Here is a 22,484-nt window from a genome sequence, read left to right on the forward strand (position 1 = left end):
CAGAGCAACTAAGACAGCACCTGTAAAACTTTTTGATCCTTCTTACCGTTATGTTAATCATTCTCATCCTCATTCTTGTCCCTCGGTTATCATTCAATCTTCTTTTTTAGACTATGGAGGAAGCAACCAGACCTCCAAGGTATTTAGAATTAGGGTGGATTTCTGTATAATGACTAAAATGACAGATGAGAACAAACCCATGAACCAGGCTTGTGGAAAACTTTAAAACAACACATGCTCAATGAAGAAGGTTTATACATTCCTAAAGTTATAAAGGTCTATTCAGATGAACAGAATCTTAGAGATGTATGTCAAAGTACTTGTGTCTTCGCTAGCTATGCTCAACACTAGGCTTCTAGAAAATTTTAGATAAGGAACAGCACGCATTTGGTAAATAAGGTTTATAAATTCCCAACCTCTATTCATTCAGGCTGGTGGGTATGTCTGGCCCCTTTATCTCTGCTAACCTTAAGTTTTAGCTATTTGGATAGATTGAGTCATATAAGAACTGTGATAGTCTATAGAGGTACATCATGAAATGATCAGGAAAGGTCTTCAGTCTCCCTGCGGAGACTGCATTTATGGTTTAAAGTTTAATTGTGATGCTAGAGGAAATTCAAGTCGGAGTTTTAAGGCCCAAACTGAACAGGAATAAAACTGTAAAATTTACATATTTAAAATTATAATCTTAAAACGCTATTAGCTTGTAAGCTATTAAAGGATAATTAAGGCGTGCAGTTAAAGGTCAGTTATAAACGATCAAAGTACTTCGCGTGCTCGGATCTATGCTTGTAGCCGTGTAGTGTGAATGTGCATTCATTTACAAGACAAGCTTTAGCCTCCTGTATATGTGGTCAAGAGTAAGCCTGAAGCAGGTCACAAAAGAATAAGTAAAGTTTGTGTAACGACAGGTATACTTAATAAAGTAGATGATGGCCCTCAAGCCCCTCAGAGAGATCGGTTGGATATGGCGTTTAAGGTGTTTAATGAAAAAGGCTTCCCCTGACAGACAAAATGCCAGCTCTTGGTAGCAGCCACTGAGGTGTTCGGAGGAAGTTTCCCGAGTTCGGCCATCTTCAGGAACGAATTCCACCTTGCGGGCAGGATCAAAACCGAGTTCATGTTCCCAAGGCCCCGGAACCAACTCCTATCCTGCATCTTCAGATGTTTCCTGTTTGTCTGTTAACCAGGAAGGGACGTAAAGAGGGAAGGTGCTCTTATCCCATGATCCTAAGGCGCACAAATAATGTGACTTAATCGGCAATGGGTCACGTGACTGTGGAGCTTGCCCACTTCTTTCGTTTCTCTCTCTCTCTCTCTCTCTCTCTCTCTCTCTCTCTCTCTCTCTCTCTCTCTCTAAATTCCAGGTCAGAGTCCAGGAGGGGACCTGGCTTCAGAAGCTGAATCAAGGACCCCGAAGCCGAGGCCGGGTGACCCAGATAAGTCCCAGGCAGGGTTGGGGATTTAGCTCAGTGGTAGAGCGCTTGCCTAGCAAGCACAAGGCCCTGGGTTCAGTTCCCAGCTCCGAAAAAAAGAAAAGAAAAGAAAAAAAAAAAGTCCCAGTCACCTCCATGAACTTCCTTGTTTAACCCCTTGTGTGAAGATATGATTGGTCAGTGCAACAGCCCACCCCCGCTCTTCCTCCTTTGTGTTGCCATCCTTTGTCACCCTTCGAAGATGAGGTTCAGATCCCAAACTGGCTCCCTCCCTGGGCCAACTTCATTTTAAGCTTCTTTTTCTTCAGGGAGATTTTCGACTTCCACCCAGATCCCAACAGAGGTTGACTCCAAAGATGGGGAGGAATGGACTCTGCCTGGAGCTTACTTTAACCGTGGTCACCCTGACTGTTAGCGTTCAGTCTAAGCTCCACCCCCACGGTTACCTGGCAACAGCCAGATCTGTTCCGCCCCACAGTTACCTGGCAACAGCCAGGCATGCCTGGCACTATAAAAGGGGCTGCTTGGTCCCTCTTCACTCTCTCGCTCCCTCTTGCTCTCGGTCTCTTGCTCTTACCCTCTTACCCCTTTGTCCCTTCTTTCCCTGTTCCCCTACCCCCTTCTCTCCACGTGCTCTTGTCGGACCTCCACTTCTCTACTTCTCTCTCTCTCTCTGCCCTACTACCCTCTTAACTCCAGGTAACTGTGGGGGTGGGGCTTAGACCGAATGCTAACACTGACCAGTGAGCAAAAGGGGCCCCCCACCACTGTTGGGTTGACTGCCCGCCCAGTTCGTCCTCCAACAGGAAAATGTCTCGCTTTCTGTTCTGGCAGCTGAAGGATGATGACCTCTGTTAGCATTTCGTCTAGGCTCTACCTCACAGTTACCTGGCAACAGCCTGGAGTGTCTGACTCGCTATAAAAGGGGCTGTTTGCCCCTTCCTCTCTCTTCATCTTCCTCTCTTATCTTCTTCCCTTTCTGTCCCTTCTCTCCCCATTCCCCTCCCCCCCCTCTCCATGTGTTCATGATGGCTGGCCTTTACTACTACTACTACTACTACTACTACTACTACTACTACTACTACTACTACTTCTACTACTACTACTCCTCTCTCTCTCTCTCTCTCTCTCTCTCTCTCTCTCTCTCTCTCCCTCCCTCCCTCCCTCCCCCTCCCTCCCTTCCTTTCTCTGTCTCTACTACCCCCTACCCCCAACTCCCGTTCCCATGCCCTGAATACACTTTATGCCTCAGCATGGGCCCGCAGAGTTACTCCCTTCCCCAACATCATACCACGCCTCCGAACATATCCCTGGCTTCTTTTTCTTTTTTATAAGATACAACCACCTCTGCCCCTGTGAGGCCACTCGGACTACACTTCCGGCTGGCTCAAATGTATCCTCCTCACATCTCCGTGACGGCGCTGATGAGGAGCTGATGATAATAGCTTTATCAGTTCAGCGGCAGCAGCAGGTAGACCTCGGCTAGTTCCGCCCACCATGACTGTAGCTGCCTGGCCATTTCCTATGTCAGTTGACTTTTTCTTTTTCTTTTTCTTTTTTCTTTCTTTTTTTTTTTTTTTTTTGGAGCTGGGGACCAGGGCCTTGCGCGTCCTAGGCAAGCGCTCTACCACTGAGCTAAATCCCCAACCCCTCAGTTGACTTTTTCTAGAGCTACTAGGTCTCCTGCTGAAAAAGGCCAAGTGCCCGACATGTTCCTCAGACTGAAGAGACAAACTCACACAACAGGCTTAAACAAAAACTCAAGCTAGCATGCTGCTCTTACTAACTAGAATTCTACCTTTTACTATCTATTTAAAAGATCTTGCTTTTTATTTTTTTTTTAAAACTCATTTATTTTATGTATAGGAGTACACTGTAACTGTCTTCAGACACACCAGAAGATGGCATTAGATCCCATTATAGATGGTTATAAGCCACCATGTAGTTGCTGGGAATTGAACTCAGGACCTCTGAAAGAGCAGTCAGTGCTCTTAACCGCCAAGCCATCTCTCCAGCCCAAGATCCTGCTTTTCAATGACCACCCTCCAAAATCAACCACTCATGGTAAATGACTATGGATAGAAAGGAAAAAAAAAAAAAAAAAAAAAAAAAGAATGGCTCTGGGGACATTGGGGATATGGGCAGGCTGAGGAGAGACTGGAGGTGGGAACCAGCCTGTGCACCTTGGTCTGCAGCCTCAGGGCCTGTGACTTGTTCAGTCACACCTACACATGGCAGCCCTACAAGCACGGACAGCCCAGGAGCAAGAAAAGAAACGTGGTTCCAGGTTCGCACTGTCCAGAGATGCCCATGAAGTACCTAACTGCAATTTACTGTGTGTGTTCATCCAGACAGTGGAGAACGAACAGTCACTTAAGGGCTGCCTAGGGGTGGTGCTCTGTAGTTCCAGTAGAGAGGGCTCAGAGCGAGGACTTCAGTGGAGAATAAAGCTCAGAGCAACAAAGGGATGGTTACAGAACTCTCCCTCCCCCACTTTACAAAAGGGAGAAGGATGGGATCGCTAAGCAGGCAGCCCCTTAGGAGAAGGAAAAAAGATAGGCAGGAGTTTTCACATAGAGGTGGTTAGTAGGATGGGGAACAGAGTTTCAGAGAAAGCTCTGGGGTCAGTGTGAATTTGATTGGTCGCCCTACAAGCCATCGAGATACTAAGGCAGTGGCTACTGTCCTGCTTTGATCAGACCGGAAACTGAGATGCAGGGTGGGCTACACTGCTGGCTGGTGGTGTGAGCCCTGTCCCCAGCAGAGCCTCCCGAGGGACCGAGAGACACGACTTCCTCATCTCACAATCACCCTCCCTCAGTTCTGACTTCAGCAGTATGTGTGCCAGGGAAAAGGGCACCATAAACAGATTTATTTTGCAACTCTCCAGCCCCGCTAGCTGTACAGCTGGTGTTGAGATTTAAATGGCGAGAGGAAGTAAGCAGATATGGACGAAGTTTTGAAAGGCCTAGCATTCATTCCCTTTTAGCTGGGGATGTGTCTTATCAGGCATGCAGAATTTCACAAATGACAGGCAAATTCTCTATTGCTGAGTTATATCCCCAGCCCTAAAAGCAAATGTTTATTTTTTTTTAAGATTTATTTATTTTATGTATGTGAGTAAACTGTTGCTCTCTCAGACACACCAGAAGAGGGCATCAGATCCCATTACAGATGGTTGTGAGCCATCATGTGGTTGCTGGGAATCGAACTCAGGTCCTCTGGAAGAGCAGTCCATGCTCTTAACCTCTGAGCCATCTCTTCAGCCCTATTTTCTTTCTTTTTTTTTTTTTTCGGAGCTGAGGACCAAACCCAGGGCCTTGCGCTTGCTAGGCCAGCGCTCTACCACTGAGCTAAATCCCCAACCCCCCTATTTTCTTTTTTAAAGACCGGGTCTCACTATGTATCCCTGGCTGGCCTGAAACAACTTTATGTAGTCCAGGTTGGTCTTGAACTCAACAGAGATCCAGTTGCCTCTGTAGGATGATGTCATTATGCAGGCGAAGGCAGTACAGGATAGAACGAGGCCTGTCATTGGACGAGAAGAAAGGATGGGTGGGAGAAAAGTTATAGAGAGGGGAGGAGACTGGAGCGAGGAAGGAGAGAGGCAGCGGAGAGAACATGGAGATGAATGTTAAGATTGCACTCTGTGTATTTACAGGTTGTTATGAATGTTCTTAAGGGATGGATGTGTACAGGGCTATGTATGTCTAGGTGGGCAATTATGTCTTATCAATTGGATCAGAGGTTATTGTGTTTGGTGATTTTATGTGGTGATTTAATTGAATTCAAGAGAGTATGTGGTGGCTAGAGACGTGTATGTCTGGCATGGTGGCAACCTGCCTTGGGAACTAGATGGATAGAGAGATTGTTGCCAGGCTCAGAGAGAAGCCATCAGCAGTGGTGATATGGGATGGAGGAAAGCGGGTGAGATGCTTTGCTGACTGAGATGGAGATATCTACCAGACACCTTGGGGCACTGTAGTGCCGGATCTAGTGAGGGATAAAAGACAGCATTTCTTAATTTTACAGCAACATGCCTCTGTCTTGTAAGTGCTGGGATTAAAGGCATACATTACCTGGCTTCTGAAAAAGGGTTCACTAGATATCCCTGGTTGGCTTAGAGCTTACTATATAGACCAGGCTGGCTTTGACTTACAGAAATCCACTTGCCTCAGCCTCCCTAGTTCTGGGATTAAAGGCCTGTATCTCCTAGCTTCTCAGTTGCATTTCTAAGCCAGGGGAGTTGTGATAGTTTGCAGGCATTCATCTTTTGCAACCTACTTTTTTATAAGGGTTCAACCTCTCCTCTAGTCCACCACCCAGCAGAGGTAGTTGAAGAGAAACATTATCAGGATCTGGGGGAAGTGGACCTGTTCATCCATAGTTCTTTCGGGGTAGCTTGACTGTTGGCAGCAGATCAGTCCAGTTGCAAATACCAGATGCGACTCAGCACTGCAGACCAGTCAGTCCTCTAGGCAGGCAGACACCAGACATGAACCAGCAGCTGTCTATAGGTCAATCCTGAAAAAGCTGCTAGCCTCCCCAACCAGCCTGAAAGGCTGTAAAATTGGCAAGTTGCTACAGGAACCTCATGACCAGTTCTTGGGCAAATTTCTCTCAATGTCGGAGTTATAACAAGTTGAGCTCAACAATGCTGTGTAAGGAGAACCAATACATGTGTGTCGTTAGCAAGGAATAGCGAGCAAAAGCAAACCAAAGCTCAGTTGCTTGCCTGCCACTGTCTGCGGGGTCATATTTATACTCCTTCATCACAGGTCCTTACACATGTTTGCTGTAGCAAAGCATCCTTTCACCTGTGTCTGCTTCAGGAAAACAGTCTTTCATGTGTTTGCTTTAGCAAGACCTCCTTTCACCTGTGTGCCCCAGCAAAACATCATTCAACAGAACTAACTTTCCAAAGAAAGTAGAAGCTTTCACTTTAGTGGTTAGCTTTTAATCATCAACTCCATACAGCCTAAGATCACCTGGGAAGAGAGTCTCCATGTGGGATGGCCCACCTTGGGTTGGCCTATCAGCGTGTCTGTGGAGGATTATCCAGAGCTAATTGATGCAGGAAGACTCCGCCCACTGTGGGTGGTACCATTCCCTAGGCAGGAGGTCCCAACCAGCATGCATGCATTCATTCTCTCTATGCTGTTGATTGTGGAATGTGATGTGACCTGATTGCTGTCTCAAGTTCCTGTTCCTGTGACCTTCCTACAGCAATAGATCGTAGCCTGGAATTGTGATCTAAACTATGCCCTTTCTCCCCTGTGTTGTTTTTTCGTTAGGGTTTATCACAATAATAGTAAACAGGAGACCTGGGATCCTCAGGCTCTATGGGCTTAGGGTACCCAGGGCTTGCTAAGATACAGGAGACCCTGTTAGGCTTGTAGATGCTAAGGGCTGAGCAGGTGGAGCCTCAGACCCAGGGTCAAAGAAAAGCATCTTCCAGGAGTATCCTGCCATGCTGAAGGCTAGATACTACCTGGCCTGGCTGGGCTTCTGCAAGGTATATGTTGGCAGCCTTGCTCTGGTCCTCGGGAAGCTCACTCTCTCCTCCCTATCTCTGTTCCTCTGACTGGTTGCCCTCCCTCTCTCCTGCCCCAGCTTCCTATGGAAACCACAAGGGCTTGCTGGTGTCAGCTCTTGGGTATCACCTGCTTGGGCTTTGTGTAGAGGGTGCACAAGCCACTGTCTCCGTGGCATACCAAGACTATCAGCTACTCCTCAGGCTGAGAGGAAGAGCCTAGGCTCAAATGTGGGGCTTCTGTGACTGCACAGTTTCCCCAAAGCTTGGGCCCTAGCCCAGGGTCTGCTGCCATCAAGATCTGGCTTCTAGCTCTTGTGGTCTGATCCTGACCTCTGTGCTGGTTGGGCAAGGCTTCTCCACATTTCATGAAGAGAGGTAGCTTCATGTGCTCAGCCAGCCAAAGGGAAGTCCAAAGAGCATCGTCAGACTTACCCAACGTGGCATTTGTTGCCAACTGGGATGTCTGTTCTTGGTCGTCAACTTGACTATATCTGGAAGGAACTACAATCCAGAAACAGAGGGCAAACCCGTGAGATTTTGTTGTGTTTTTGTTGCTTTTGTTCATGTTTTGCCAGACAGGGTCTCTCTGTGTAGCCTTGGCTGTCCTGGAACTCGCTCTGTAGACCAGGCTGGCCTCAAACCCAGAGATCCACTTGCCTCTGCCCCCAGAGTGCTGGGAATAAAGGTGAGGACCACTACTGCCCTGCAAGAGATTATTTTTGCTTTGTTTGAAGCAGATAAACCTTCTGGACAATTCATGAATTGTCTGGACCTTTGAGGTAAGGAAGACAAACACCTTTGATCAGATCTTGAGGCTGGAAGATCCACCTTTAATCTGGGTCACACCTGGTGGAAACTCATATAAAGACATGGACGAAGGAAGTTTCTGCTTGCTGTCTGCTTGCCCTGGCCTTGCAAGCACATCCATTCCTTCACCAGCACTGTGCCCTAGTTCTTTGGGATCCCAGCACATACTGAAAACCAGCTGCAACATCCAGCCTTGTGGTCTGAGCAACTACTGGGATTTTGGGCTTTCTGTTTACAGCCAGCCATTGTTGGCTTAGCTGGCCTGCAGCCTATAAGTCACCCCAATAAATTACCTTCATATATATATATATGCATATACGTATATATGCGTATGTGTGTTTGAGTATATATATGTATGTATATATGTATATATGTGTATGTGTGTATATAGGTATATATAAGTATGTGTGTATGTGTATATATGTATATATGCATATACATGTATATATGTGTGTGTATGTTTGTATACATGTATATATAATAGATATCACATAAATATTATATATTATATATATATTTATTTATAGAGATTCATTCTATAGGTTCTGCTACTCTAGAGACCCCTGATCAATACACCAGCAATACCTGCCATTCTGGTATTTCCACAAGCCATGCCTCAGCATATCCCGGGGCTCCAATCAGTACTGAGAAGAACCCCCGTTATAAGTTTTTGCCTCTGCAGAAGGTACTGTTTACAATCATTTGTTTCCCGAATAAAAGTTGTATTCATCATCCTGGTTTCCTATTATGGGCATCTCCCCATCTAACACCTCCAACTTTTCGGTTCGTGTCCATGAGATTCCAGCAGTTACTTTCAGTCTGGGTAAATGTTGACATCTGTGTACAGTTCGAAGCTTTTGAAATACCCCCTCTGGGGGCTGGGAAGACAGCACAGCAGTTAACGGCATATTGTTCTTGCCAAGTATTCCTGCTTAGTGCCAGCATCCTCACAGGGTGACTCATGACTGTCTGTGACTCCAGCTGCAGGTGATGCAATACCTCTGGCCTCTGAGGGCCAAAACCTCCCTGTGTTTGTACCAGTCTCTCTCACACACATAATTAAAACACAAAAACAAACCTTTAAAGAAGCCCATTTGCCTAGGGCCCAGAACTGTTTTGGATGCCCTTGGAGCACAAACTGCCTCACTTCACAGCAAAACAAACTAGAGCCCGAGGTGTACTTGTCTGGAGGGCCAAGATGGCATCGAGCCTTGGCCTGTAGTCTGGCAGCCAGAAGAACCCATGTCCCTGTCAAAAAGCTCTGGGAGCATGAATGGCCAATGCCCATCCTGTCCCCAACTTGTGGAGACTGAGACATGTCATTTTGTGGTGAAGCCACCTTGGAACTGAGAGGCCCTTCTGGGTTAAGAGGTGGGTAGCCCCCCGTCATTTGGCTTCGGGCTCCACACTCACACTCAGTTTATGGATCTGTGGAACAGGTTGCCAGAAAGTTCTTTCTGAGAATTAGAGCCACTTGAAAGGACAGAGCTTCCTTGGTCAGCTCTGCAGGAGCCCCAGTGTCAACTTGCAACTCCTGAAGACTTTTACACAGCCACTGAACGCCGCTCGGGCCAGAATTCTTTTGCCAGTTGACATTAGAGGTAGGCACCTTGGTTTTTCTAACAGGAAAACAATACAAGTACGAGCTAGGCCAAGAGAAGCCAGCCCCTGCAATATGGACATGATGGTTTCAGAGCCAGGCTGACTGGTAAGTAGGAGTGAGGGTGTTGTGTTGATAAAAAGATAAAGGGGGGGGGGATTATGTTCTATGGAGGTGTGGTGAGGTATGGGAAAGAGGGTGCCTCAATGGGCCCATGTTGAGGCATCCCTTTCCCCTAAAGGACCAACCACACGACGGTATAGTATAAAATAGAGTTTATTCAGGGCATGGAGAGGAGAGTTAAGAGGGTAGTGCGGGGAGAGAGAGAACTAGAAGAGTAGAGGCCGGCCATGAGCACGCGGAGAGAAGGTGGGGAGGAGAATGGGGAAAGGGGGACAAAGGGCAAAGTGGGTAAGAGCAAGAGAGAATGAGAGAACAAGAGTTGGGGGGGAGGTTAAGCAGCCCCTTTTATAGTGTCAGGCATGCCTGGCTGTTGCCAGGTAACTGTGGGGCGGAGCATACCTGGCTGTTGCCAGGTTACTATAGGGGTGGAGCTTAGAATGCTAACGGAGAGAGTGGGCCATAGAGAGCAAGGAAGCCCTAAGTGTCAGGGAAACTTGTTTAAGAAAGAGAATGAAGAAAAGGAAAGTTGTAGAGTGTTTGTTGTTTGTTTTCGGAGTAGCTCAGAAAATTGGTCAGGCTTAACCCTGCTTCCTGGCTGCTGCTCCGTAACCGACTGTTGAATTTTTATTTGAAATTAATCGATCTATACTGGACTGTGACACGCAGAACCAGCACATTAATACTCTGGAAAGTGTTTGAAATTAAGAATATTTTAAACGGGTGTTTCTGCAGTTTAACCGGGTGACCTTGGGCCTTCAGAGAGCGTCTGGTTTCTGGATTTACAGGTGGGGCGCTAAGCCAGCACACTTGCAGGTCCCTGTGGCAATTTTTGTCTTTGAGTTTGGATTACTAAGAATGATCACATAGATAAAGGCTTTAGAAATATTAAGTTCCCAGGAAGAGTTCAAATCCTCTCGCTTGTCGAACGATGCCAAGCAGGTCAGGGAGTGGGTGTACTTTCCCATAACTTGAGGCTACTCTAATTCTCTGTTGTCTGGGCTACTCTTTTGGACCCGCTGCCTCTGTGGCCCCAGCGTCTTCATTGTGGAAAGCAACAATGTTACTTGTTATTGGTGCATAGAGTCATCAAAATTGCCACATGGTTTTTCTCGTGTTTTACAAGAAACTAGGAAACAAAAATTGGTAATGGCTAGAAGGAGGCCAGGAAGGGTGTGTGAATCTCTAATCTTACCACTTGGGAGGCAGAGGCAGAACAGGTTGGATTTCCGAGTTTGAGGCCAGCCTGGTCTACATAGGAAGCTCCAGGACAGCCAGGACTACACAGGGAAACCCTCTTCTGAGAAAAACACCAGAACGAACAAAAATTGGTAAGGAACAATGGATTTATTATCAGTTTGTCCAAATCGTGGAGATGGTGGAGGAGCCGCCAGCCTAATCCCTCCCAGACCAAAGATAGGTACACAGAGCTTTTCAGGAAGTGGGGAGGAAGGAACTTGAGCCTCAGGGTAGCTCCAGATCAGTTTTTAATTTGAGTCCAAGTAGAACAAAGTGGGGTCTCAATGAGTTACTTTAAAAAAAAAAGAAAGAAAAATTGGGTTTGTATAAAGTAGGATTCCCATCCACACTAGCCCTTGTAGAGCCGTTTGTAACTTCGTCTTTGGCAGGCGGACCCCTCGGGTGTGTCTTGTTCTTTGAGGCAGCTTCAGGGTCTAGACTTAGAGGAAGTCAGGATCCCTGACTATCTACTGGTGGAGGTGACACAGGCCTGCAGGGGACCCTGTCCCAGTGGAACAAAACCAACCAACCCCCCACAAGTGTGAGGGAATAAAAGCAAGGAGGAGATGAGCTGGTCGTTGAGGAAGAGGCTCGTGTGTGGAGTCTATGCTTCTCAGCAGAAGCAGCTCCTCGGCGACTGCTTCAAGTCCCAACTCTCAGTGGGGTAGAGGAGGGAGGAGGAGCAGGAAGTTCAAGCTGGGTTACACGAGACCTGTCTTAAAACACAAAAATCAACCAAAATAAATTTATTATTATTATTATTATTATTATTATTATTATTATTCATACTGCTGCTGCTGTGTTATGTGCCCAGCAGAACTGGAGTGTCAGGAAATTGTGAGTCTCCTGACTGGTGACCGGGCAAGCCCAGGTGCATGCTTAACCACTAAACCATCTCTCTGCCCTCCCGTTATCCCTTTTTTTAACTTTTTTTTTTTTTTAAAGAGATATTTCAAACGAAAACTCTAAAACTGAAACAAGCCGTGCTCAGGACCCGGGCGCTGGTGACATTTGAGCCCCAACTCAAACTTGTCGAGTTCGCAGCTGTAAGATTCTCACGGACAGTTTTGTAAACTCGGTCACAGTTAACACACGAGTTGACAGCCCGGGGCCCTAACCTAGCAAGGGCGTCTTCAACCCCCGTGACCCTTTTACAAGTCATCCGTGCCGAGAACATATGGTTCTTCAAACATGGCTGATGCTCTGCCGTTTGAAGAGATCTTTTCTTGGCAGTCCCTACTCACAGAGCTGCTTGGCAGGAGAATGATTGGGAGGGTCTGCTTAACTATGTCTTCTGACTTCTCTTGTTTTGTAGTCTTACTACTTTGCCACCTTAAAAAAAAAAAAAAAAAAGACCCTTCGTCTGTTCTCACATATGCTCTGGCCAGGCCATTACAAATTGTGCCTTCTGGTGTACTAGTTGATACCCAAGAACCTACAGAGCTACATCCCAGTTCTTTCAAGATGAAGGAATATTCAGACCCGAGGCTGCCCTGTCAGGTGCATGCAGTGCTGGGGAATGGAGTCAGGGCTCCAGGCATTTTAGGTTAATGTTCTACCAACTGAGCTACTCTCCAGCCCCAGCATCAAGGTCTTTAGGAAATTTGAATGTGGGCAAACGCTTGAGTGCTCTCGGCTGTGGTTTGTGGGGTCTCTGGGAAATTCCTGCTGGGTCACGTGGATAATTCACCCTCTGAAGGCTGGTGCTAAAGTGACACCAGATGGATCCAAATGCTTTCATGCCACACACGTGGAGATGGGGGTTACCCCAAAATCTAAAGAGGAAGCCAAGCCTCAGACAAGTGGTCCGCCACCAGAACGGGCAAAATCGGCGCTCAAGTTCCCTAATGGTCTCCGTTAGGGTTTCTATTGCTGTGGCGAAACACTGACCAAAGAAGCAAATTGGAGAGGAAAGGGTTTATTCAGTAGCTTACACTTCCACATGATAGCCCATCATCGAAAGAGGCCAGGACAGAAACGCAAGCAGGGCAGGAACCGGGAGGCAGGAGTTGAAGCAGAGACCATGGAGGGGTGCTGCTTACTGGCTTGCTCACCATGGCATGCTCAGCCTGCCTTCTTATAGAACCCAGGACCACCTGCCCAGGGGTGGGACCACCGATGGTCAGCTGGGCCCTCCCCATTGATCACTAGTTAAGAGAATGGCTGACAGCTAAGTCTCATGATGGTATTTTCTCAGTTGAGGTTCCTTTCTTTTGGATGACTCTAGCTTGGATTAAGTTGACATGAAGCTATCCAGGACACTAACCAACCAGCCATTCAGGAAGTGGCTGGATGGAGCTTCCAAAGTGACATACATTTCAAACAAACCCTCTTTACAAATTGCCACCCAGATCACAAACCAAAGCAAGGTTCCGGTGGCAGGGCTACAAGGAGCTCTTCAGACTTCAAAACTAAAACAATTAGTGAGTTGGGTGGTGGTGTCGCATGCCTTTAAATCCCAGCACTTAGGAGGCAGAGGCAGGGGGATCTCTGAATGGGAGGCCCGCCTGGTCTAAAGACCTTGTATCCCCAGAGCAAGCTGACTGGTAAGTCTAGCCATAGCTGTGAGCTCTGGGTTCGGTTAAGAGAGCCTGCCTCATTGAAGGGGTGGAAGAATGAAGCCTGAGGTCAACCTTGGGACTCCCATCTGCATGTGCATACAAACGTACCCATGAACATGCAGACCCACACACATGCAGACCCACACACATGCAGACGTACACACACACACATGCACATGCAGACGTACACACACACACACACACACACACGTGCAGATGTACGTACACACACATGCTTACCACACATACACAAAGAAAACGAAAATGGGTTTATTTATAGTTTGTTGAAACACAGGAATGGGAGGAGACAGAGCTGAGTCCCTCCTAGTTTGTCTGTGGCTATCTTACGATTTAACCGTTTTTCAAATTTTTATTGTATTTGTTTTGGATGTGGGGGGCTCGCGTCATGGTTGAGTAGAAGATAAAAGTCAGAGGTGGCTTTGTGGACTCGCTTCTCTTTCCACCTTTAGGTGCATTCCAGGATTTGAACTCAGTTCCTCAGGACGTTCAGCAAGTGTTTTTCCCTCTGAGCCGTTTCCCACCTCTTATAGTTTAGAAGAAGCTGATCATATCTGTGAAGGAGAATCAGCCTTTCCTAAGAGTAAGGGTGCTTAGGCCCCAGGCTGTTTTCAGTTTTTAAGTCTAGGCATAGGAAGGTTGGGGTCTGTTCAGTGTCCCTGTTCTGAAAGAAAAAGGAATAGGTTTTGTGGGATTCCTGCCCATTCTGGGCCTGTCAGATTTCTCTGTGACCCTTCCTTTGGTAGGAGGCGGGGGGGAGGTTGTTTATATCTTTGGAAATTATGTTAGGATCCACACTCCTGATAAGCAGTAATTTCGCAAGTGATCGTTGATAGCTGAAGGGAAGGGGTGAATACTTTTCAACTGAAGAAATGTTGAAGTGCCAGTTCAGAGGTGACCAGAGTTCCTCCATTTTGAATCAAATTGCCGAGTCTGAAAGGCTCTATTTTCTTTTTTCAAGATGGGGTTTCTCTGTGTAGCCCTGTCTGTCCTGGAACTCACTCTATAGACCAGGCTGGCCTCAAACTCAAGAGATCTTCTTGCCTCTGCCTCACAAGAGCTGGGGTCAAAGGCCACCACTAACCTAGAGAGACCTGTGTTATTAAAGAGAGTCACAGATATGACTTTGGCCATGTCTTCCCAACTTAACATTTGAAAGTGTTTCCTTTTTGAGAAGTTCTCACTCACTCGGTAGTACAGACTGTTCTCAAACTTGAAGCAATTCTCCTGCCTCACCCTCTTAAGTGCTGGGATTGAAGGCCTGAGCCACTTTCTAGGGAACTTTCTCCCTCCCACCCCCACATGTGTCTTGTCTCTCTCTCTCCCTATCCCTCACTCCCTTTCCTCCCTCCCTCTCTCTCTTTCTCTTTTCTTTTCAAAACAAGGGATCAGTTCTATGTAGCCTTGGTTGTCCCGGAACTTGCTCTGTAGACCAGACTCTGGTCTCAAACTCTGAGATTCACCTGCTTCTTTGTCCTGAGTGCTGGAGGAGGGCCAGGTGGGAAGAAGGCTTTTATGATCAAAACATAGGCCAAAGGGGTCCAAGAAATCCTTTCTGAGCTAGCTAGAGCAGATGGGAGTTGCCTGTGTAGACCGTAAACAGAACCTATGTTAGTTGTGAAATTCACTAAGTTATGGGGTCACTGTTGGGAAAGGAGTTTGATTAAACTCAAAGGTTAAAGATGCTTCAGCCATAAGTGTTATTTTTTTAACCTATTTGAAATATTTTAGTGGGAGAGGATGTGCCCAGTCCTGCAGTGACTTGCAGAGGATGTGCCAGGGTGGGTTGGCACCCAGGGTGGCCTCCCTCTTCTCAGAGGAGAAGTGGTGTAGGTGGAAGAAGTGTATGAGGAAGGACTCAGGGGGGGTGCCATTGAGATGTAAAGTGAATAAATTATTGGGGAAAAAGGAACTTTGGTTCAATCTGTAGCAAGATCTGCTGAGATGCGGCTCTCAGCTGAGAAACTTCTACCCCACTGGGTGAGGGGTTCTCCTCTCTCTCCCTGCTTAAACTTTCCCCATTTCCCTCTTCTGTCAGCTCAGCCTCTGCCTTCCAGACAGCCTGGTTGAGTCATGCAGTCTCTTCAACTCTTCTGTAGCCACCCTGTAAGCTTTTAAAGGTGTCTGGTGGTGTGACGAGTTATTAACGTTAGTAATTAAGATCGGGTTGGAGTGAAAGAACCTGTTTGCCAGTGGTCACGGCAGTTTATGTAGCTGAAGAGACTTGGAGACTTGTTACTCAGCAGTTTCCGGCAGTGTGGGAAGGCACATACTTACTTCCCTGTCTGTTACTGGAGATCGTGCCCCAGAACAGAAGCTTTTAAAGGTAGGCAGCCCGGCCGCTGGTATTTGGCCTAAGTCGTTTTCAAGTGAACTCGGAAAGTAGGGCTTGGATCCCAAGGACTGAGCAGGCATGAGGCCACACGGGTTTCAAGTGGTGTGCAGATGGCCCGGTCCTGATGCCGCAACTGAGCCTGCACAGTCCTTCCTGGCCTGTTTTAGCATCAGCCTGCTTGGTGAGGGAGGAAAGCTCAGGTGCCTGTTAGTCCTCTGATCCGATGACTCACTATGGCCAGAACAGGCTGCTTGGGAAAGAGGGTACTCATGGCTGACCCTAGGAAGACCCCGGACTAGGTTAATTGAGGTTTCCTCTTGGGTCGAATGTGGATACAATGTTGCTAGCCAGTTGCCAAGTATAAATAAATCAAAGGGTACAGCACGTGGGACTGAAAAGCGATCCTGGTGCCTCACCAGACACTGGGGACAATCCTCCAGGATTCCAGGATGGGATCCTTACTTGGGGACAGGTGTGTGTGTGTGTGTGTGTGTGTGTGTGTGTGTTAGGAGTGGGGTCCAGGAAGATAAGGGGAATGGGCAGGAGACTCCAAAATTTCCAGGCGCTCCTAGGAGGGCTCAGAAGGAAGGGGATTCTAACCTGAGCCATCAAAACAACCCAGGTCTCAAGGGGACCTCCAGGGCTGGGAGGGGGTCTAGGCTGAGTTTCAGAATGATTCCAGGGGACTGAAGGGAGGCAAATCCAGGCTAGGCCAAGAGAATACCCCAGTTCTTGGGGAAGGCACCCCAAGAGCACTCCAAGGAACCATCGGGGTCCAGGTATGGCCCAGGAACACCCCAAGAACTTCAGGGGACAAGGGGATCCAGGCTGGGCTCAGGAACACCGCAGTACCCCAGAAGGACTCCAGGGGGCTGAAGGAGGGAATTCAAGCTGGGCCCACGATCATCCCGGTGGGACTCTGGGAGGACCGCAGGCGGCTGAAGGGGGTTCGGGCTGGGTCTAGGAACACCCCGCTGGTCCGGGAGGGTGGAGGCTGCTCCCGCGGGGCGCCCCTCACGTCCCCTCCCCCGCCCGCTGTCCGTTGGCCGAGGCGCCCGCCGCTGCGCCGCGGGCCGCGACTCCTCCCCCGCGCATCCGTCCGCGCGTGTCCCCGCGTCCCCGCGCCCGGCGTCCCGCGCCGGCGGAACTGTGGGATCGCCGCGCACAGGAAGTGGCGGCGGCGCCGAGGCGGAGGGCGGCGATGGGGGCCCGGGGCGGCGGGCGCCGCACTCGCTGAGGCCCCGACGCAGGGCCGGGCCGGGCCCAGGCCGCGCGCGCCGACGCGAGAACCGCGACCAGCAGGTGGAGTGCAGGTGAGCGGCGCCGAGCCGGGCCGAGCCGCCCGAGGTCGTCCCCCGCCCGCGGTCGCCGGGCCCCGCCGCAGTGGCCGGCTGCGCTCCGCGGGGCGCGCGGCCTGGAGAGCGCGGCGCCTGGAGGCTCCGGGTCCCGCCCGGCTCCTGTGCGGCCTGCCCGGCTCGCCGGTGCGGTGCGGGGTGCGCGGCGGCCTGGGGATGGGGGCGATCGGGGAGACATGGGGATGCCGGGCCCGGTGAGAGGGCCTGGGCGGCCTCGGGTCCCTCTCCGGGGGGAACCTTGCTCGGCTCCTGGCTTCTCGCACTGGAGGATCCCCCATGCCTGATTTCGGGGCCCTTTGGGCTAATTTCACTTTTTTGCTTGCTCAACGCCGAGGGAGGTCTGCAGGTGGGATGCCCTGGAGGAAGGTTCGAGGGCGCTCTCTCTCTCTCTCTCTCTCTCTCTCTCTCTCTCTCTCTCTCTCTCTCTCTCTCTCTCTCTCTCTCTCCTCTCTCTCCTCTCTCTCCTCTCTCTCCTCTCTCTCCTCTCTCTCTCTCTCTGACTTTGGCGTTGAGACCAAAGGCCGACTGTGAATTTCCACGTTTCACTCAGGCGCTGGGGTCACTCAGTAACCAGAGCCTCTGGAGGAAAACACCTGTCCACGGTGCTCGGTGGGGCACCAGGAGCCCTGGAGCAGTTGACCCCAGGTACCTACGACAGGAGGATCATAAGCACTTAAGCTCGGTGGAAAATATGTGCAGGTTTCCCTTTTTACTTTGAGAGAAGTTTAGGGGCCCAGGGAAATGATTTTAGAAATGGCCTTTCAGACCTAACTTTTAAAGCATTGTGGAGAGTCTTCTAGAGAATCAGTAAGAGATTGGGTTCTTCCTGGGAAACAAGAAGGCTACTTGGATTTGAGACAGATTGGAATGACTCGTCCAGAGCCAAGATCTCTTATTCTGGGTTTGGACATAGGGTGCCGGCTGGGGGTGCTGGGTTTGTGGCTTGTTGGAACTGAGTGGGAGCAGCCCTTTCTGCTTCGATGACATTGGGGAATGGATTGTGCGCCTTCAAAGAGGTCTCTGTGGGTTGTGCTTGGTCACTTTGATCACTTCCTTACTGTCCCTTCCCCTTATCAGGTAAGCAGGACTCCTTCCTACTTTAGGAGTTAGTCTATAAGATTGATTCCTAGTATCACACGCGGTGCTCTGTAATTACATTGTTTCCAAAGACAGTTGCATGCGATTGCCTTGCCAGCCTCTCTCTGGTGTTGGTGGTGTGTGCTCCTCAGAGTGGCTCTGCTCAGCAGGTGGATGTCAGCTGGATGGCTGACCTAGCTCAGTCTGGACCTGCTGGAGGCCTTGTGTGTGGCCCCACCTGGGCTTATCTGTACAGCACCAGGTCTAGGTCTTAGAATTTGCCTGCGGAATTGGTGGGAAGTGGGTTAAACACAGTGTCTCCTAGGGAAGGAAGACAGAAGAGGTGCTGGAGAGAAAGGGAAATGTCTGTCTCAGTCTAGGCTGCTCCCAGACCCAGGACCAGCACTGGGAAGGACAGTGTCTGTGTGCTCTAGGGAACTGGGGAAACTGAACAGAAAGTACCTGATCTACTTCAGAAGTTGGAAAAGAGAGCATCTTCCACAGCAGTGAAGTGGTTTACTTCTTTTCTTGGGGCTTATAGCAGAGACCTTGGGCTGACAGACTGTGAACCACACTGGAGTCTGAGGAGCAGGGTTAGTCACTTGTCCTGGATTACATCACAAATTGTCCCAGCCAGAATTTAAATGAAGAGCAAAGGGACTCCAATTTTCTCAAGTCCTGTCAGGGTAGTAAAAAAAAAAAAAAAACCTGTATTCTTTGTCTCCGGCCCACTTGGAGGCAGGTATGGCATACTAAGATCTTTTAATAGTCGGGGGGGGGGGGGGAAGCAATGATGGAACTTTATTGTTTCTGGGGTCAGAATGACATCCTTAATCCAAACTCACCCCTGACAAGCTGGCGCTGGTTAACTGGTCCACATACCCCTCAGAAGACGGAGCTGGTACCAACTGTGTGTGTGTGTTGCCATCTCTGACTTGTGGCTTTGCAGTGTCACTCATTACCTTTCAGATCCAGTGCTGAACCCTTGGCATCCCCTATTCTCTCCCTTGCCAGATCAATGGCCACTTTCCTTACACTCCTTGCACTTATCCGACACTATCTCCCTTCTCTCACACGCTGACAGACTGTGAATTCCACCCTGTGCATACCTCTGTGATTTCTCCCTTCTCGTGCTGTGGGCGCCGAGGTTTGAACAGCTTGTCTCTGGGCGTGACCGGCCACATTCTGCCGTTGGCATCTTGCTGACTTGTCTGACATGAGTTCCGTATCTGTTTCGTCTTCTCATTGAGAAGTTTCTGCTGCTCTAGGGCTATGTGGAGTTCTGTAAAACATTTGCTCAGGGACTTCGTGGGGGTTATCTTTATCAGCTAACTGAAGAACACTGGGGCCGTCAATGATTTTTTTGTTTCCAATTCGTAAAGTGAGTAACTGAACAGTGGGTCATTCCTAGAACGACCTCGTGGTGACTGCAGGGTTAATTTGAGTGTATTAACCTCACGGTGCTTTGTTTCGGGCGAGTGCAATAGTGCTTCCTCCTTGGGCAGTCTTGCTGATTTGTTTAGAGTCCAACATGTTCCGATCTTGTTTGTCAGCCAAAGTCCAGCAGTGTACACTCGTCACCTGGGCATAAGCTTAGTTGTAGGGATGGAGAGGCAGGCCGATGGGGTCCATGGGTCTTGCTGTACCTGTAACTGGCTACTGGACTAGTTGTGCCTTGCCCAGTGGCCACCTCTCTCTCACACATGGACGGGATATGTTTTAGATGTCAGTAGGTCTGAGTGGAGGGTAGCACACTCGTGTCCTTCAGGAGGTGACAGGCAGAAGCCTCCCTCCTGGCTGGAGTGTTTTGCCTCACTTAGGATAACAGCCTGAAGCTAGGTGCTCTTGTTTGGAGCAGGGTGCCAGCAACCCCACGTCATGTCCCTCTGTGACCCAGGAGCCATGCATCATTAATGTGCAGTGTCTCCATTCCTTTTGGGAAGTGGGGTGAGATCCATTATAAATGACAGCAGCAGTGGATATAGAGTGGTGTAGAAGAGAGCTGCTGCAGGGCACGGGCCCTCTGTCTCTCTGTCTCTGCTGGCTGGCTAAGGGTGCTCTTCCTCTAACAGTTTGCTGACGGGAGCATTCAATACTATACGCTGATATTACATTTGTCCCTGCTTTAAAAACAAGTTTATTTATTTAGTGCGCGCGCGTATCTGTGTGGGCATGCATGTGGGTGGGGCCCCGTGTTCAGAGGTCAACACTGGGTGTCTTCCTCAGTCCCTCTCCACTTGGTTCTTCTTTATTGTTTTAGAAAGATTTATTTTTATTTTAGGCGAGTGAGTGTTTTGCCTGCATGTATGTAAGGACACTACACACTCGTCCTGGTGTCAGAGGAAGCCAGAAGAGGGCACTAGATCTCCCGAGGCCAGAGTAACAGAGTATTGTGAGCCTCCATGTGGGTGCTGGGGGTTGAACTGGGGAACCTCTAGAAGAGCAGCCAGTGTCCACTCTTAACCACTTAGCCATCTCTCGAGCCCCCTTCTATTTTTTAAAGATTTCTTTTTCCCCACCCGCCATGTGCATGTATGTGTGTGCAGGACACATGTGTCCAGGGAGGTACCTATGCAAGCCAGAAGAGGTTGCCAGACCTCTCTCCCTTGGAGCTGGAGTCACAGGTGGTTACAAGTCACCTGTGGCTGCTGAGCACTGAATTTGGTTCTCTGGGGGAACCAAGGGACAGCACTCTGAACTGCTAAGTGGCCTCTCTAGCCTTCCCACCTTATTCTCTGAGACAGGGTCTCTCACTGAAACTGAAGCTGACAGATTTGGCTAAGCTGGCTGGCAGCTAGCAGTTACCATGTACTTCCCTATGCTTCCCTCCCAGCGCCAGGATTGCAGGTCTGAGCTGCTGCACTGGGCTTCTTACATGGGTGCCTGGGATCTGCGGTCCTCATGCTGTGTGATATGCCCCAGCCCCTGCCTCTACTTTGCTTATCTCATTGCCATAGAGGACGGAGCAACTGTGCCCATTTCATATACACCTCGTTTAATTCTCCAAGAGATACCAAAGAAAGGAGTGTCTCTCGGTGACACTGAAGCTGAGAATGGGATCGGCAGCCCTGAGCAACAGGCTTGGCTTGGCAGGTCTAGATTTCAGACACCATTGAATCTCCAGCTACGGGGTTTGTCCTCCAGACCGCTTGATGCTCAGAATATACAAGATGTGAAAAACTCAAGTTTCTCAAACAGATCAAGTGATTAATTAGCTCTACACACACGTCTGTGTTCAGATCGGTGTTTACTCGTGCAGGCTACTCTTGCTGTAGAGGGCTCAAAGCCACAGCCATGTGCCAGAAGTGGCGCTGGACTTGGGGGAATATACTCACTGAGTTTTTCTTCTTTGTGTGAAAGGCTATGTGTTGACGCTGTGTGGGTTCACACAGACAGACAGACAGACAGACAGACACACACACACCAATGATCCAGGCAGGCTTCCTATTGATTGATTTCTGATCCCGGTCATTGTCCCAGTGTAATTGCAGGGACTGGTTGAATGAACCGGTTTGCCTTTTATTAGAAAGAGACACAGGAAGGAGCAGTCGGAGTCCCTCAAAAAGTGTGGTGAAATTGCTGAGATTTTTTTTTTTTTTTTTTTTTTTTTTTTTTTTTTGTTGCTGCCACAGGCAGATTGGGTCCTCGGTAAGGACAGCAAGCCCTCTTAACTGCTAAGCTGCCTTAGCAATTCATTAGCCTGGGCAGATCATTAAATGAAGACAGCATCAGCTAGAGTTACGTGGGAAACGGGTGCAGGTGACGAAGCTCAGAGTACAAGAGGTCTCCTGGGGAAGATGCTACGTGTGGCAGCGTGTGGCAGCGTTGGGGCGAGCCCCAGACAGGTCTGGGAAAAGAGGCTGGGCTGGAGGGAGGCAGGCCAGATGAGGAAGAATCTCAACAGAGGAATCAGCCAGGCCCGTGCAGAGAGCCTGGAGCTAGGAGGTCCACAGGCCCTTGTCCCACAGGCTGCCTGCTGAGTGCCCTGGGCTCCTCCCTCACCTGGGAGCTCCCTGGTCAAGTCATTGCAGATGACAGAAGTCTGAGTGGCAAAGCTCTGGCCACTTAAGAAATGAAGCTTAAAGTTTAATAACTTTGTCTGTCTGTCTGTCTGTCTTTCTTTCTTTCTTTCTTTCTTTCTTTCTTTCTTTCTTTCTTTCTTTCTTTCTTCCTTTCTCTTTTTTTCCGGAGCTGGGGACCGAACCCAGGGCCTTGCACTTGCTAGGCAAGCGCTCTACCACTGAGCTAAATCCCCAACCCCTAACTTTGTCTTTCTAGCTAGGGTGTTTCTTGTGGGGAAATGCTGGCACAGGAGGGCCACATATCCCATTGACAAGCATTCTACCAGCAACATCCCCAGTGCCAAAGTTTAGTCACCTAACATGTTTTGAGTGTTAGCC

The 22,484-nt window shown here is 49.1% G+C and overlaps 1 protein-coding gene and 1 long non-coding RNA gene across 2 annotated transcripts in view; one reads left to right on the forward strand and one right to left on the reverse strand.

The window, feature by feature from the left end:
* Window positions 1-968: 968 nt before the first annotated feature.
* LOC120098853 (uncharacterized) lies at window positions 969-2,392 on the reverse strand. Its single transcript, XR_005497504.2, has 2 exons — window positions 1,568-2,392; window positions 969-1,179 (listed from the first exon to the last, which is right to left on the reverse strand). It is a non-coding gene; the product is annotated as an uncharacterized LOC120098853 (long non-coding RNA).
* Window positions 2,393-16,826: 14,434 nt separating this feature from the next.
* Agpat3 (1-acylglycerol-3-phosphate O-acyltransferase 3) overlaps window positions 16,827-22,484 on the forward strand; it is an 84,377-nt gene continuing 78,719 nt past the window's right edge. The window contains exon 1 of the mRNA XM_006256243.5: window positions 16,827-16,965. The gene's annotated coding sequence lies outside the window, so the exon portion shown is untranslated. The remainder of the gene's footprint in view (window positions 16,966-22,484) is intronic.

The sequence above is a fragment of the Rattus norvegicus genome, chromosome 20 (genome assembly GCF_036323735.1).
Source record: "Rattus norvegicus strain BN/NHsdMcwi chromosome 20, GRCr8, whole genome shotgun sequence".
Lineage (NCBI taxonomy): Eukaryota > Metazoa > Chordata > Mammalia > Rodentia > Muridae > Rattus > Rattus norvegicus.